This window comes from Musca vetustissima, unplaced genomic scaffold, assembly GCF_032173495.1.
Source record: "Musca vetustissima isolate MV318-11 ecotype Yass unplaced genomic scaffold, APGP_CSIRO_Mvet_v1 utg9142, whole genome shotgun sequence".
Lineage (NCBI taxonomy): Eukaryota > Metazoa > Arthropoda > Insecta > Diptera > Muscidae > Musca > Musca vetustissima.
Window position 1 is genome coordinate 328,045 of NW_026886359.1, and position 11,050 is coordinate 339,094.

Genomic DNA, 11,050 nt, shown 5'->3' on the forward strand with positions numbered 1-11,050 from the left:
ATTTTCCTATAAACATAGCTATGCCAAATACGTCAAACAACGAAATAAATTTCGTGACAAAAATCGCCGGGTTTCAAATTTTTGGAACCGAATATTCAGTTAATAGAACCGGTTTCAATACCTTATATGTATATCATTAGAAAACTAGTAAACCAACATATATAGCTATGTCATATATATGTAACTATGCCAAATATTCCAAAAAACTAAAAAAATTTCGAGAAAAAAAATAGTCGGTTTTCAAAATTTTTGAATCGGATATTTAGATAATAAAACCGGTTTCAATGAGTTATATGCATATCATTAGAAAGCTAGTAAAAAATGTACTAAATTTATTGAACCGGATTATTATCGGTTTTATTATTTGAATATCCGGTTCAACAATTTAGAAAACCGATTCTTTTTTCCTCGAAATTTATTTATTTTTTTTTTTTTACATATTCGGCATAACTGTATATGTTTGTAGAAAATAATTCGGATGAATCCGACAACAATGTATGCAGAATTTATAGAAATACCCACACATAGGGTTTTAGTGACAGGAAACAGGTAAAACTGAGTATAGTCCAATAAAACGTTAAAATATCGATTTCTCGTTTTTGAGGACCCCACCTAAAATCTTATGAGGAACATTTTTGTACAATATTGCGAGAATGAATATTTCTTGTATTGGAATATTTGGAGGAGTTATTAAAATCTGAGTTTAGTATTTGGTGAGAAGGACATTGGTGGAGATTTTTCTATAGGAGAAATAGCCACCTCAGAAATGTTTATCATTACATTAGACTTGTGTGTATATTTAGGAATAATTTATTGTGAAACGGGAGATACTGAAACGGGAGATAAGGGCTTTTGCGCATAGAGAGGTTACCGATGGCTTATGTAGGACTTTAAGACCATATTGGTTATTAACTACGTTATCGAAAATCCAATCCATATTCAATATTATTCGATGGCCTCCGTTATTTTCTAGTGCTGGTACTGAAGCTACATTTTTGACAAATTTTTTTTTATAGTATTAAGCGAACCACATTTCAATCTGTTAAAGACGTTAATTACAGTTTCCATTTCGTGGGACTAAGTTTCAATTTCCAAAAGCATTGTAGTACAACTTTTTATCAGGAGCAGTTTTAAGGGTGTGTCTGAATATGCTTAAGGAAGCTTGTGGATATTGTTTCGTAATGCCAAAAAGCAACAACATTTTCCAGGAAAATGTATACAAAACATATATTTCTTATTGGTTCTGACATGGAAAAAAATCCCTGGTTTCAGAAAAAAATCACTTCAACTTATAAAATTTTGATTTATATGCTTGTCCGCCACTAATGAACTTCAGTAACGACAGAAAAAAAAAAGAAAAACAATAAACGGAAGTTGTCCTGTCCTGTTCATAAAGTAGCTAAATTTTCATGTTGTTGGTATCGCTTCTGATGTTGATGGAAGACATCTGTATTGTTGTTGTTGTGTAAAAAAAAGCACTAGGCGACGACGAATGATTCATTTGTGTTCTTAAGAAGAAACAAAACAAAAAAACAAATCTTGGCACCACATGGTTTGTGGTGCTGCAACATGTGTTGTCTTGGTGCAACACCCCTGTGTGGCTCTACCTCTGGACTTCAAAATTTCTTGTAACTAAACAGGAGTGAAGTGGATAAAATGCAGTAGCAAACTTCACAGTAAATGCAAAGTCTTCGTATTCAATTCAATTCTGACGACAAAATCCAAATGAAAAACAATTCTAAAGGAAAATTGAAAAATTGCAAAGTTTTCAACGCCAAACCAACAGCAGCAGTAGTAATAGTGGGCCCATTGAATTAAGTAGAATGCATGTCATGTCCCGCTGTACGAATCGTGCATGGCGTTACTGACTAGTTAGGTAGCGTAAGGGCTAGGGCCCAATGAAATAAATGGCTCAATGCTGAGATCATATATTTTGTTGTAGTATTGCATTTAGGTGGAAAAGACGCTCCGGGTGGGTGGTGGCAGCCATGGCTTATCCCCCAGTTGCTGCCACCATGCAAGAGCTTCGAGTTCAAACTCTACACTCACTTTCTGTGGAATATCGCCATGGTAGAGTGCGTGTAGACGCATCTAAAAGAATGAACAGCAAACCGTATGTTCTTATTCAACATGAGCATGAATTAAAAAGAAGAAAAATAAAAAAACAAATAGTCGCCGATGTTGTTGTTTATTAAGTCAAAGTGTTATTATTCTTATTTTTTATTTGCAAACAACAAATAACAAGCGTTGTTGTTGTTTTACACTCATACACATTTTTGTTTACCCTATACGATTAATATGCGACAGGGGTATTTGAATATTTTTTTTAAATATAAATGATAAAGTCGGGCCTATATTTGGAATTTCGTGTTGAAAGGTCAGTTCTAAAGTTTGAATTAGGTACTGTGACCTGTAACATCTATGTGACAATCTGCCCTTTGAAATTCCTCTTCTTGAGACAAACGGAACTCTATCTACGGATACTATGATGAGTGATACCGAAATCGGGGTTTGGAAGAATAGAGGCTTCTCTCATTATATTTCCAAGAATCTGGTCTGTCTATGCTTCTAAGAACTTCTCATTAAGGGATGTTTAGCAAATCGAAGAATACAGGCCAGTCTAATTATTTTTTCAAGAATATGGTGGGTCTAAATTTCCGTTATATGCCATTTTAGGGTATTCTGATAATAATAGAGGTATTTTCTGGAGAAGTAAGATCCAGCTCTTTGTAAGAAGTTTTAATTTTGGAATTCTTTGAAAATGACATCCATATAAAGACCCGGCACTATTTTAGGTACCCTGATGATACTAGACGTATTTCTCGACCGAAGTGGGTTTAAGGTTTATAGAGTGGGAAAACATCTTTGCAGAGGATTTTCAAAAATGGGTTCATGCTTTGACATAACACCCAGATAAATCTCCGACTTCATTTCTGGTCTTTTGGAAGTTTCAACCCATTTTCTAATATAAGGAATTGTTATTAATAAAGTGTAAAAAACGTATTTCCGGAAATAGGTCTGCGCTTTGAAAGTAATACGTAGGTGAAAGTCCGGCCTCATCATTGGTACTTTGAAAATTTCAACCGCATTTTCAAACAGAAGGGATTGTAGGGAATGTATTTTCCGAACAAGGGTTCTCAGAGGGTGTAAAGTTCGGCCGAGTCGATATTAAAAACGTTTTTATTTGGTTTTGTTTTCAATTGGAAGAATCCCACATCTTCTTCTAATAGGAATACAAGGTAAATATACGATTAGCAGAAGTCGAAACTTCTTCCATCAAAATTCTATAACGTGAAACGTAGTCCTTTAAAAATTAGTTCCTAAACATCCACTCCTGAAGGTAGGCCTTTAAGAAGTAGTTTCTAAACATCCACGCCTGAAGGTAGGCCTTTAAGAAGTAGATTCTAAACATCCACGCCTGAAGGTAGGCCTTTAAGAAGTAGATTCTAAACATCCACGCCTGAAGGTAGGCCTTTAAAAAGTAGTTATTGAAAATCCACACCTGAAGATAGACCTTTAAAATGTAGTTTTTTACAATTCTACGCCTGATGGTAGGTCTTTAAAATGTAGTTTTTGAAAATCCACACCTGAAGGTAGACCTTTAAAATGTAGTTTTTTTAAATCTACGCCTAAAAGTAGGCATTGGAAATGTAGTTTTTAAAAATGTAGTTTTTAAAAATCCATGCCTGAAGATAGGCCTTTAATATGTAGATTTTAAAAATCCATGCCTGAAGTTAGGCCTTTAATATGTAGATTTTAAAAATCCACGCTCGAAGGTAGGCCTTTAAAATGTGGGTTTTTAAAATCCACGCCTGAAGGTAGGCCTTTAAAATGTAGTTTTAAAATTCTACGCCTAAAAGTAGGCATTGGAAATGTAGTTTTTTAAAAATACACCCCATGAAGTCGACCTCTTAAAGCAAGTAACTCAATTTGAATCATCATATCCACATTTATTTGCTTAGAGTGCATTATAATCGGCTTCGTCATACCCAAGCCCTTTACTCTTATTTTTTGTGTTTTCTTTATTCTGTTAAAAATAAATGTGCACACATAAATGTTGATTTTGATACGTGCACAAATTGTGCATATCGCGAATATGTCTGACGTCTGCCTGGAACATGTTTGTATGAATGTTTGCCGTAAATCCAGCCAGATATTACTCAGTACTCAGTTTAGAGGAGGGTAGGTAATCCACACACACACCAACAACAACAAAATCAACTTTTAGGCCCTATCTTTATAGTTCGTTTGCTTTTTTTCGATGATGATTTTGTCGCTGGGTCGGCCGGCCAGTCGGTCTATCCCTCGACTGAATTCTCAAGAATTATGGAAATTAGTCACATCTGAACAGTGCAAAAACAACAACGGCAACGTAGGCGCACTCACACTACAATTGAATGCAATATTCATTCTGGTTTCATATCTGTTTTTTTTTTTTTTTTCTTGCCTTACAACAACTACTGGGGCCATTACTCAGAGTACTACAACTACTAGTGTTTAACACACCATTATTGTTGTTTTTGCTGTTCCGATCATGTCATATTGTTTCACTACACGTGATAATCGCACACTTAGCACAAAACAACAAAATTACAATAATATTTAGCTGCGTCATGATTGTTGTGCAGTTTTCAGTTGCTTTTGTTGTTGTTTATTATTTTTTTGTTTTGTTGCACGTTTGATATGGCAACACTACATGTTTAACGTTTTTAAAAAAATAAAGCAAAAACCCTTGATGTGTCAGCAACGGTAATATTTTTATAAAGCAAATCAACTGGGTTATAAATTAACGGTTATATCTTATCGACAATTTTGAGAACAAAATATTTAAATTTCGGTTATGGTAAACAATAATAAAAAATGATAATAAATACGGAATTAATAATTCGCTCTTTGTGATGTTTAAAAAAATCGGTCAAACAAACCTTATGAAAATAATTGAATAAATCTTACAAAGATTATTCCACTGCTTTGATTAAAATCTCAAGACACGCCTATAGATAGACTTTATAAAAAAAATTTTAAAAAATACACGCCTATAGATAGACTTTATAAAAATAATTTTAAAAAATCCACGCCTTGGCTACTCAATAAAAAAAATAATTTTAAAAAATCCACGCCTTGGTAAGGAGCTTAGAAAATTAATTTTAAAAAATACACGCCTATAGATAGGTTTTATAAAAATAATTTTAAAAAATACACGCCTATAGATAGGTTTTATAAAAATAATTTTAAAAAATCCACGCCTATAGATAGGCTTTATAAAAATAATTTTAAAAAATCCACGCCTATAGATAGGCTTTATAAAAATAATTTTAAAAAATCCACGCCTATAGATAGGCTTTATAAAAATAATTTTAAAAAATCCACGCCTATAGATAGGCTTTATAAAAATAATTTTAAAAAATCCTCGCCTATAGATAGGCTTTATAAAAATAATTTTAAAAAATCCACGCCTATAGATAGGCTTTATAAAAATAATTTTAAAAAATCCACGCCTTTATATAGGCTTTATAAAAATAATTTTAAAAAATCCACGCCTATAGATAGGCTTTATAAAAATATGTTTAAAAAATCCACGCCTATAGATAGGCTTTATAAAAATAATTTTAAAAAATCCACGCCTATAGATAGGCTTTATAAAAAATAATTTTAAAAAATCCACGCCTATATGAAAAACTTCTGGTATCAAATAGTAGCGGTGAAGAGGATGCCCCAGAACCAATAATAGATGACGGTATAGAGTGTATACTACCTAGCCAAGATGAGGTCAGAATAGCAATCGATCGGCTTAAGAATAATAAAGCAGCAAGCCAACCTATTCAAGACTGGTGGTCAGATGCTGGTAAGGAGCATGCACCAGCTGATTAGTACAATTTGGTTAGAGGAAAGCATGATTGGAACCTCAGCATCCTGTGTCCCGTGCACAAAAAAGAGACAAGACAATATTCGCCAACTATAGATGAATTAGTCTTCTTCCCATAGCATATAAAGTGTTATCCAGTGTGATGTATGAACGACTGAAGCCAATTATTGGACCATACCAATGCGGCTTCAGACCTCTGCCCCAAGTTGACCAGATTTTTACTCTGCGTCCACCTATTCGTCGACTATAAAACCGCATTCGACAGCCCTATCCATTCAGAGGTGTATAAAGCCATGTCTGTGTTTGGCATTCCGCAAAATTAATGCAGGATAACGGGCACAAGGTCAGCAGTTAAAGTCGAAAGACCTATCGGAGCCCTTCATTACCGAACGAGGTTTAGACAAGGTGACAAATTGTCGTGTGACCTTTTTAACATCCTTCTGGAAAAGGTCATGCGAGAGGCAAAAGTGAACAGAAGTTTCACTCTGTACACCAAACAACACATGTTAATCGCCTACGCCGAAGACATTGACATAATGGGTCGAACATTGAGAGAAGGAGTCTGCCAGTAAACGGCGAGAAGACCAAGCTGATGTATCAACGTGCAAGACGTCCAGTAGACTCGGACCAACTGTGGAACTTGAGAACTACAGCTTCGAGGTAGTCAAAGATTTTATATACCTTGGAACCGCCGTAAACAAAATGAATGACATCAGTTTTGAAATTCGGAGAAGGATAGTGATGGCCAACCGATACTACTATGGTCTGAGCAAACAACTCAAAAGCAAGGCCACCTCCCGCCGGACCAAACGCACACTATACAAGACGTTGATACTACCCGTGCTGTTATATTGATCTGAAGCATGGGTACTTACGCAAGCAGATGAGGCAGCTCTTGGAGTGTTTGAGATAAAAATTCTCCGAAAGATCTTTGGGCCGATTTGCGTTGACGGTGAATATCGCCGTTGTTAGACGTATTGAGCTGCAGCGACTACGTTGGCTAGATCATGTTGTAAGAATGGATGAAGATGTCCCAGCCCAGAGGGCATACAAAAGCTAGAATATTTTTTAGGGTTTATTAAAGGCGTAGATTTTTAAAAAATATTTTATTTTTCCATGACTAAATTTGTTTCTTTGATGAGAACGGGATTTGTCGAAAAAGTTTCGATCTAAACTCTGATTTCATTGAAATTAAATTTAATTATCACCATTATCATGCGACCTTCGTAGTATATGTAGTCAAGTCGAGAACGGTCTTAAGACATTCCTGACAAATGAATTTGTTAAAAAACAAAATGCATGGAAATTTTTTCTTCGTTTTCATTCTTTCTACCGGTTGACGTTTGTTTGGCAGACAGAGGCAGGTGATTGATCGGGAATAGCTTAGTTTTGTACTTCAATAAAAATACGGTTTTATTTGCTACGATGCATTATACAATAACAATAATATTTTATACGTCATCTTATGATCCAAAATCAAACAATTAGAACAATTTAATAAGCCTTTGACCTTGAGGGAATATCCCTGCCTGCGAAAAAATATATATATTTTGCAATAATTTATTAAAATAAATTAATTAATTATCATTATTATTTTGTTACTGGTTGAACTGGTATTTCCTTGACAATGACATACACAATAAATATATACACCATTGATTAGAATGATGTGGTTTTGAATTGGGGTTTATTGTTTTTGTTTTCATATTCATCTAAAAATAATTACAAACCAAAAAATATATATATATTGAGAGCAAATTTCCTGTGCTAAAAAAATAAAACATTAATTGCCTACCCCAAAAAATCCTCCAAAAACACAAACCAGCTTGTTTGTTGTTATTTTTTTATTTCCCAAATTTAATAAATAAATAAACAATAAAACATTCCATTCCAAAAACAAAACAGTTGCGAGCTGCAATTTAGATTACGTCGTCATAATTTATTTTTTTGTTTTATTAAAAATAAAAACAATAAACATTAAAAACAGGCATTTCGTCGATTAATACTTGTATAGCATTTTTCCATTGGTCTGGTTTCTTATTTAGCTTTCATTTAATTTTTTTCGACGTCACTTCAAGTCCGTTTTGAGTTTTGAATATTCGTATATATGTGTGTGTAATTGTTCTTTCCAAAAATACTATTTTGAAATATTAGCTGATTTTGTTTTTGATAAACCTGAGCTCCGGTTTTCTTTTATACGAGTGATAGACTACGGTTTACTGACCGGGAAACGAAGAACACTGTTTGACAGGATATTTGTAAAAAGTCTCCTTTGAAAATAAATCAAGGGGAAATAGTAGAAAAAATCAGCCTTTAAAATCCACGCCTCTATGAAACCCTGAAAAAAAATATTCCTTAAAAATCTACGCCTTTAAGAAACCGTGAAAAAAACATTCTTTAAAAATCCACACCTTTTAAAAATCTACGCTTTCAGTAAACCCTGGAAAAAATATTTTTTAAAAATTAACTTTCGTAGAAAAATATTCTTTCGTGGAATATGGATTCGTAGATGTTTTAAAATATAGGTGTGGATTTTTTAAAAATATTTTTATAAAGCCTATCTATAGGCGAGGATTTTTTAAACATATGTTTATAAAGCCTATCTATAGCCTTTTAAAATATTTTTTAAAGCCTATCTATAGGCGTGGAGTTTTTAAACATATTATTATAAAGCCTATCTATAGGCGCAGATTTTCTTAACATATTTTTATAAAGCCTATCTATTTTTAAAAAATCTATAGGCGTGGATTTTTTAAACATATTTTTATAAAGGCTATCTATAGGCGTCGATTTTTTAAACATATTTTTATAAAGCCTATGTATAGGCGTGGATTTTTTTAAACATATTTTTATAAAGCCTATCTATAGGCGTGGATTTTTTAAACATATTTTTATAAAGCCTATCTATAGGCGTGGATTTTTTAAACATATTTTTATAAAGCCTATCTATAGGCGTGGATTTTTTAAACATATTTTTATAAAGCCTATCTATAGGCGTGGATTTTTTAAACATATTTTTATAAAGCCTATCTATAGGCTTCTTTAAAAAATCCATCAGACCTGGAGGTCTGCGAATTTTTTTCTATATTAAAGAGTAGTTCTGACTGGACTATTGTTTTAATTTAATTATTATTTTTTTGTTGATCAGTGTTGATTTAAATGTCAAATTTGATATTGACCTTTAATGAAAGATAAGATAATAAACACATACACATACATGCCTAAAAATTTAGACACATATCTGTGTCTGGCAACTATCTCAATTTCACATAATTAATTAAATATTGAAATAACAACAAATATTAATTTAAATAACATTGAATTAATATTTAAAAACGTGAGGGATTACAAGTAAAATATTTGAACACTTTCAGATTTATTTGTTTCTTTGTACAAATATTTAGTCTATGTTTTCAATAGTGGTCTGTGTTTATTTCCAGGAATTTTAAAATTTTTGCAATTTTCAAAATCTTTTTAATTTTTTTTAATATTATTATCAGAAAAAAACGGAGAATAGCAATAAAAACAACTTTATTTGATATTACCTGTTGAGTGATAAGCCAGGCAGTCAGTCAGCCAGAGCCAAGTCAAGTTGTTGGTCTATGTAAACATATACACAAACCTTTCGCCCATATCAGCCGAAAAAAATAAAAACCATAGCTAAATGGATGGCTGGCTGGCTATTTAACCATCCATCTGTGTGGGCCTGATATGTGTTCGTGTTTGTTGATAAGACATATCAACATTTCTTCTTCTCGTCGACGTTTTCCCCAACCTGCGAGCGAGCCCCCTTACAGTAAGTATTCCAGCCAACAAGCAAACAAATGCCACACACCAACAACAACAGCAGCAGATTACGCTTCGCGGCTGCCCAAATAATAGAACAACACATAAAATGTTTGTCTTCTTTTTCTGAATAAAAATTACTTTCTACCTCTCAATTGAGATCTCTCATTGGCTATTTTCGCGCTTTATATTTTGCACTAGGTGTTGACAACTTGTTATTTAAAAAATACGATTTAAAAATTTTTTTCTATACAAAAAAATCGCAGATGGCCAGATATGTTTTTTTAAAAGAAAAAAGTCGAAGAACCTTAGAACAGGGTTTTTCTTAAGAAAAAATTTGACTGCTCCAGGCTGCTTTTTTCTATAAAAAAATGGCAGACCTTCAGGTTTGATATTTTTCTATAGAAAAAATTCGCAGAACTTCAGGTTTGATTTTTAAGCAAAAATTCGCAGACACTCAGGTTAAATTTTTTTATAGGAAAAAATTCGCAGACCCTTAGTTTTAATTTTTTTTTCTATAGGAAAAAAAAAATTTCTATAGATTTTTAATTTTTGATTTTTTATAGAAAAAAAAAATTCGCAGACCTCAGGTCTGGCTTCTTTCTATAGAAAAATTTACAGACAAATTTTTTCTATAGATAAAAATTCGCCGACCATAAGGTCCGATTTTGTTCTATAGAAAAAATTCGCAGACCATCAGGTCCGATTTTTTTCTACAGAAAAAAATTTTCTGACCATCAGGTCCGATTTTTTCTATGGGAAAAAATCAGTTCCCTTTTCTATAGAAAAAATCGCAGACCTTCGGGTCCGATTTTGTGCTATAGGAAAATTCGCAGACTCAGAGCAAAATCGGACCTGAAAGTCTACGAATTTTTTCTTTAAAAAAAATCGACCTCAGACAATCAGTACGATTTTTTCTATAGAAAAAAATTCCGATTTTTTTCTATAGAAAAAAATTCGCAGAACATCAGGTCCGATTTTTTTCAACAGAAAAAAATGTTCAGACTATCAGGTCCAATTTTTTTTTTATAAAAAAACTCGCAGACCCTCAGGTCCGATTTTTTCTAAGGAAAAAACAGGTCCGTTTTTTTCTACAGGAAAAAATCGCAGTCCCTTAGGTCCGTTTTTTTATAGAAAGGTCCGTTTTTTCTATAGAAAAAATTCCCAAGCCCTTAGTTCGGTGTATTTTTCTATAGGAAAATATTCACAGACCCACAGTTAGGTTTGTTTTGCCGATTTTTCTCAAAGCATAAAGTTTGTGACACTGTTTCTTGCTCCCCATTGAAAGAGAGCGAATTTTTGTTCTACTCCCCATCAATTTTCGTTGTTATTTACGAATACAAGTATATAACGGCCCCAACAGCCACCGACCGGCATTCTAAGATGTTCGGTGCGCTC